At 42.2% G+C, this 6,965-nt stretch overlaps 1 long non-coding RNA gene across 1 annotated transcript; it reads left to right on the top strand.

The window, feature by feature from the left end:
• The first annotated feature begins 3,199 nt into the window (after positions 1-3,199).
• On the top strand, positions 3,200-6,264 carry LOC119373379 (uncharacterized). Its single transcript, XR_005179844.1, has 3 exons — positions 3,200-3,259; positions 5,093-5,295; positions 6,238-6,264. It is a non-coding gene; the product is annotated as an uncharacterized LOC119373379 (long non-coding RNA).
• The last annotated feature ends 701 nt before the right edge of the window (positions 6,265-6,965 follow it).

Below are 6,965 nucleotides of genomic sequence, written 5' to 3'. Positions count from 1 at the left end.
ATAGAGCGATGATAGATACTATTAAACATATTCTAGTTTTCTGGGCTAACTATGGGGCGCATGACAGTATCAGTCTACGTGACTACGTATAGCAAAGTGATCGACTCCATAATCTAGCTTCCAGGCTCTTCCGCTAGGCTACGCGACATACCGTTTTTTCTGTACTTTCAAACACGATTCAAAATATAAGTCCTACCTCATGACGCGAAAAAGATGCTCGGATCTTTGACTATATCTTACGGTATTTTCATTTCTACCAGGACCTAATCACTCGTTCTGGCCAGTTGTCGGTACATTTAAAATTGATATACCGGCTCCAATCAGTTGCAGACCAGAGATAAGAATTCGTTTTCATCGAAAGCTGTTATGAGATCACAACAAGGGCCGTTTTTGGCGCCGTAGTTGTCCGCCGCCACCACCGCCGCCGGTGTCCGTAATCACTATCACGCGAAATAGGAAAAAAAAACGAAGAAAAATATCCAGGGTGGAACGAAATTCGAACCAGGGCCTTCCACATGGGAGACCAGTATTCAACCTTAGAGCCACGCCGGTGGTTGAAACTGCTCTGCAAAATACCCTATACAGGCTTCATGTGTAGGAAGGAACCACATTAACATGTGTAATGTAGTGTGGTAGAAGAGTAAGATAACAAACAGGCGTCACAGAACGCGAATTCAGTAACCAAGCGTCACAAAATACGAATGGCGCAGCGAGTGTGTTGTTCAATTCTTCATCGTCATCAGCCACAGCGTCAAAGTGCACATAATGCCTTACAGGTGTATTGCGGGTACCACGGGTTTCCGCAGAATGACGAAAAATTGCGTAGTGGCTGCTCCCCTACTTCACAAAAATTATGATGATTTATAGTGTAGGCTTCCTCGCAAGTGCGCTTTTCTTGGTTGCCAAGGAAGCCCATAAGGCTCCCATGATCCTTTCCTCAGGGTCTTAATAAAGTTAATTCCCTCTTTCGCTCACTTTGTCACGTTGATGTATGTTATAAAGCGTGGTGGGAGAGTTAAATAATGACCGGGCGTCACACAATGCGAATTACGTAACAAGGGTCGTTTAAAGCTTCCAACTCATTACAAAGGGCTGAGCCATAAATCTTCGTCATCAACCGTCGCATCAAGAAAGTGCACATAATGCCTTACAGACGGTACCTCACTTCTCCGCAGAATAGCGAACTTCATAAAAAGTATGGTTTGTGACGTAGTGGATACGTTGCCAGTGTACTTGTACTAGTAGCCACAAGGGAGTTTATAACAATCTCTATAAACGCCGCTCTTCCAGCTTTTGCTGTGACTGTGCTGCGCTTTCCTCACAAGCTTGGCGTTTTTTTTTCAAGGCCTTAATAAAACACATGAATAGGTAACAAGCAGCGTGTTTTAGGAAGTCAACGAACTATATTTGATGTTGCCTTTTTCTTTTCATGTTCATACGCTTGTTCTTTTTTTTCCTTGCCCGGTGTTCCATTTCATTACAGCTTAATTGCCTACTAACCCAGTAGCGAAGGCCGGAGGCATATTTTTGCCTCAGTAGTGCTGACAAGATATCACATGAAGTATCGCGTTTCAAGAACTCCTCCTGGCAGCAAGTGCAAGAACTCTGTGGAAAAGCTGATACATGAAACCAAGACCTCGCCTCCTTCCAAGAATTCCAAGCCCCGGGAAAACCTTAGTGCAATCTCATGTACGCTGGTAGGCCGCCGCGAACTTGCTTCAGTGGTACCAAGCAAAAGTGACGAGGTAAGGACGTCCTTTTGTACCTCTGTATTTTGTCAGCTAGACTGAAATAGTTAAAAATGGATGAATTATTGTTATAGGAACTTTTAGGTTTAGGTAATGAACACGCTAACCCTTAAAGTAATAGACAAGGGCTCATAAAATGCGTGCGTAGTTTAGAAGACAAACGGGCTTCAAATATACATTTTTCACGGAGACACGGGGAATTGGCTTTGCAAACATTCACTTAGAACGAATGCATTTAACTCTTGCCATTTGGCTGCCTTCTTTCCCGTGAGATGTTTGCTCGTTTTTCTACTTGATTAGATTAAACCAACTAAACAGGCAGCTCATTTGAATAAGTGTGAATAAAAACTTGGCTAATACGTGCCATTGTAGATTAGTTGTATACATCTGTTCGTAATGGCATTTGAAAGTATCGGAAGGATGTAGATAAGCTGATTTATTTTAGTACATAAAAATGCACATTTCAAAGAAAAAGGCCAAGACGTGTGAACAACATCTGAAAGAATTAGGATGCCTGAGCCCAAGATGAAAAAGTGCACTCTTCCAGGAGATAAATTTCAGCGGCTTGTATTTCAACCTCTTTAAGAATGGTGCTTGCCTTTCTTCTAAGTGTAAATGTTTTGATATTTATGCATATAGCCAATAATGCCCAAAACAAGTTTATTAATAATACTTCGACACAATAACTGAGTTAGTTATATGTTAGATGAATTTCTTAAAACAATTAAAAGTGCAACTAGAAATATTTTAATGCGAGGAGTTCGCACGGTGTTTGATATTGAGGCGACGTGCATCTCGGTAAAACGATAACGCACATGGAATAATTTCTCACTTAATTACCCTACTTACTTCTTCAAAATATATTAAGTGACAACGTGGCCATAATTACAACTCAGGAAAGTTATAATTTCTGTGATATAAAAATATACGCGCCTAGTTTCAGAACCCCTTTAAAGTTACTTTATAGGCCATTGATACATTGTTCTCAGAATCTTGGACCTCTATAGCATATCGCGCAATGTCATGTTTTGATATCAGCAGTCCTGAATCTTAGTCGAAAACCAAGGAGAATAAATGGACATGTGCACGGCATGTAGCGCGTACGCAAGATAACCGCTGGTCAATAAGAGTAGCGGACTGGACTCCAAGAAAAGCACAAGAGAGAGACGGAAAGCTAGGTGGGCAGATCAGATTGAGAAGTTTGCGGGAGTAACTTGGCCACAGCAAGTACAGATCCGGGGTGATTGGCGGAACATGCGAAAGGCCTTTGCCCTGCAATGGCATAGTCAGGATGATCATGATGACGGTAACGATTGATGATGATTCTTGAAATTGTATAATCTTACAACAGAAGCATTGCCACATACAAACGAGAACGTCATTCACTTCAATGTATTATTTTTTTTTATTTCTGTTGACCACGAGGACATAGAAACGAAATGACCCCGAACACGTTATACGGACGTTGGCACTCCTATTCCTGCTTCTTGGGATTGCCGACAGCTTTTCAGGTAATTTTTCAACAATTAATAAGTATGCTATAGAAACATATGTAACAGTCCCTTATCTTTCAGTGTGTGAAAATATTATGCATTAGCAAAGTTGATTCTTGTTAGCATATTCTAAGCGCCTTTTAGGCTAACGGCAAGGCGCTGACAGCATACATTTGCGTACTTGCAATACTCAATGTCATGCCCGTACACTACGAAAACATTATTGGTTTGTTGCACTGGAGGGATGTCATGTGCCACTTTTCTTAGGGTTGTCACTTAAAAGGGATGTTATGAGAGGGATGTCAGGGGCACTTTTCTTTGGGCAAACTCGGAACCTGAGTGCTGCGGTGCACCTTTGAGGATATTTTACTAGAGATTGGGAGTCTGCCAATGTGAAAGGCGACGCGATTTCTTTTAGAGGAACATTTTGAAAGTAAGTTGTGGTCTAGTAATATCGCAGCTATCTACCCTGCACTTCAGTCTTCGATAAAGGGTGTACTTTCATGGTTTCTAGCGCGCTCTGGTGTTTCCATGCGCGATGTTTATAGCCCAGTTGACTAAAATATCGTAAAAGAGATATCACCAATTGGATTTTTGCACCTTCGTTCACTACGTAATAAGTTACAAAAACAAGTAGAACAGTATATGCCTGCATAATTTGAAGATTACACGATGTACTATCGCGCTCAGTATGAGCTACATTACGCGAGCGCGTGGCCGAGCGCTCTGCAAGGTTGTGCAGTGGCGCCGATCTTGGCGTATTTTCGAGTTATCGGGAGAGAGTTTGGCTGCTCTTGCGAGCGCGTATCGCCCCCACTTGCTTGCTATTACAGCGAAGTTATCATTTTCTGATGATATCACGGCAGGGCAAAACGAGGGCGAGGGATAACGCAAGTGGAGGCGATGCGCGTTCGCAGGAACATCCAAACTCCCTCCCAATAACTCGAAAATATGCCAAGATCGGCGCCACTGTACAACCTTGCAGAGCGCTCCGCCACGCGCTCGCGAGATGTAGCTCATACTGAGCGCGATAGTACGGCTCTTACCAATGCTTATGACAGGCCGCAGTAATAGAGGTAACATAATAACAATAAACTTTTTTGTAGCTCCGGCCACATTTCAGGAAACAGTTATGATCAGGGAACTTTTGTGCCAAAAAGGTCGAAATGGCCTTGCTTGGGGGCTTGGGGACTTATTGTAAACGCAGCAATGTAGCTCGTGCATACTTGCACCGTAGGCTCATTCGACAGTAATTTGCGGTATTCAGGAAGTGATGTTTCGTTGTGTGCCAGGACCCGTTTCATAAGTTTAGATCAGCGGTAATAAAAGAGATAACTGAAGTTTACTTGATCATTAGGAAATATCAATAATTTGTTGAAATATACTGGAAATTCCAGAGGATACGCTTGGCTGAATCACTAAACGTCTTGCAAATGCTTCAAAATTACGCATCCATCGAAGCTTACTCTTTTAATTTGATAGCAAGATGTACAGCCAGTACGACTGTATACTCACCATTATAAACAGTCAAGAAACCTTTATTTTTCAGGAAAATTTTCGCTCTTCAGGATACGCTTTTCTGTGCTCTTTTTCGACTACAGCGCATGCTTTCTTGCAAGAAACTTTTGCTTATGCGCTATACATTTCTGGCAAAATAATGTTGCGAAATATGAAAAATCTTCGTGTGTGTCGCGATAAGTATACAATGGGAGAGTCGCATTTACACACTCCAAGATATAAAGCATCGAATCGACGTCTATAAAAGACTAACGCTAGTTTTGCGTCGTTATATACATTTTCGAACACCGAACTAACAAAGTGCCTTATACGTCATTGTGATGTCAAATCTAGAGTGGTGCGATGCCGATAACGATCGTCGTCTGGAGCACGCCATTGAAGCAGCGCTAGCTGATATCCCACGAGAAAGGACCTCTGAAGTTCTGGCAGGAATTTCTCAGCAATCTCCTCTAGGATTCGAAGGATACAAAGTGACTGGCTTGAATCAGCTTCGTCGACAGGGACCTCTCCAAACTTACTGCGGCAATGGAAGTCAGGTAGGGTGCTTTGATGTGTGAGCTTCGTGCCATTTCCTCTTTCTTAACACAATGCTGTCTTTACCATTTGCCAAAGCGGTTGCATTCTTCGAGTTTCATTGCTGACACACTCACAATTACACCAAATGCACAAGGTATAAATGTCTTGCAGCTGATATTCTGCGCAATCACTGCCGCACGCAGTCAACACATGTTAATGACACTGCCTGAATGACCCGATTCGGTAGGCCACGCTGAAATACCGCAACGTTATGTGTTACTCTTAACATGGCCACTTATAAGCACTTGACAGAGACTATTAGTTTTATTTTCAAAATGTAGATTTTTTGCACTTGCTAGCTTTGGATATTAATATCAAATGCGCATGTGATTATTGTACATTAAAATAACTCATCAAACACATGGATGTATAATGTTTACTAAACTATTTACACTCATTCTATTAAAATAATGCAGAACTGATGGCTTTGACAAAAACAACATTTCCATGGAAGCATCACGTGGTTTCAGGGTGTGTTTATTGAATACCAACAGGCAAGAAATGAGGGGAAAGTAACTATTTGATAACCAAGATACTCTGAGGAAAACTACGTGCCCGAAAACGATTTGTTAAAGCGAAGTTTAATTTCCGCTCTCTTGAGTCATTTAGCTGCTTTTACGAATACGTGCCGCCGTACGTACTTTGTTTAACGAGTATGTCCTTCAACCAGCGTTTTCTAGCGATTTAAGTTCAGCGTAATCATCATTTCAGGGCTTGATGTATCGTTTACATAACAAAGAAGTGGTACTTATCGGTCATCATTGAGAAGTATTCGGTGATTCTTTGTTTGATCAAGACATATGCAGATTATCACTTCTCTGACACATTTTGCCTGGCAGTTCACCTTATTTTCAGAACAAACCACCCTTTCATTGCACCGCATTTCTTCTGACACGTCGCAGGTTGTCAATTTTGGCTTGGCTTCGGAAACCCATCTTGTGCTCCTTTCATTGGACAGCGGGCGGCAACGGTTCACTCGATCTGGCTGCTAACGGTGCGGTTGAAGACGCAGCTTAAGTTCGTCCAGGGAATTCCATAGACGGCAGCGGTACCGCAGGAGAATTCTTGACGAGCAAGAAGAGCCCGTGACCACTACGTTGCGCGTCGCCCGTGTGACGTTGCACATTGATGATCCAAGCGGAAATAGGACCAAGGCGACCGTAGGATTTCTGAGGCACCTTGCACTGGCTTCCATCCAAGATGCCTGGGAAGACGTGTTCGTACCAAAGCTTGCACACGCCCTTAAAGAACAGCAATAAAGCTAGGTCACCTTTACAGAAATAAAGTTTTATAAAAATACCTGAGTTGTTAGAAAGTGATTTTTCAAATGGCTAGAAATCTGAAATAATGATTCTCGAATCTGAACCACACGCACTCGCAGATGTTAGAAAGTTTACTGCCCAAGCTGGAACTAGAGATATTAACGCGCCACATTCAACAAAAGACTACGCCGATGTTGTAAAACATGTTTCAGAGCACTCACATCAGGAAGAAAATATTTCATCAGAAACACGCCACCAAACGATAGTAAATGAAGTAAGGGTGACAGGAAATCGCATGCTGTTTTATGGAATGCTTACACAGTACTAGAGCTAGAAATAGAAAGCCGGACATTCTGGGAATCTTTGAA

This window comes from Rhipicephalus sanguineus, chromosome 11, assembly GCF_013339695.2.
Source record: "Rhipicephalus sanguineus isolate Rsan-2018 chromosome 11, BIME_Rsan_1.4, whole genome shotgun sequence".
Taxonomy (NCBI): domain Eukaryota; kingdom Metazoa; phylum Arthropoda; class Arachnida; order Ixodida; family Ixodidae; genus Rhipicephalus; species Rhipicephalus sanguineus.
The sequence above is the reverse complement of the archived record's forward strand: the minus strand, read 5'-3'. Positions and strand labels throughout refer to the sequence as shown.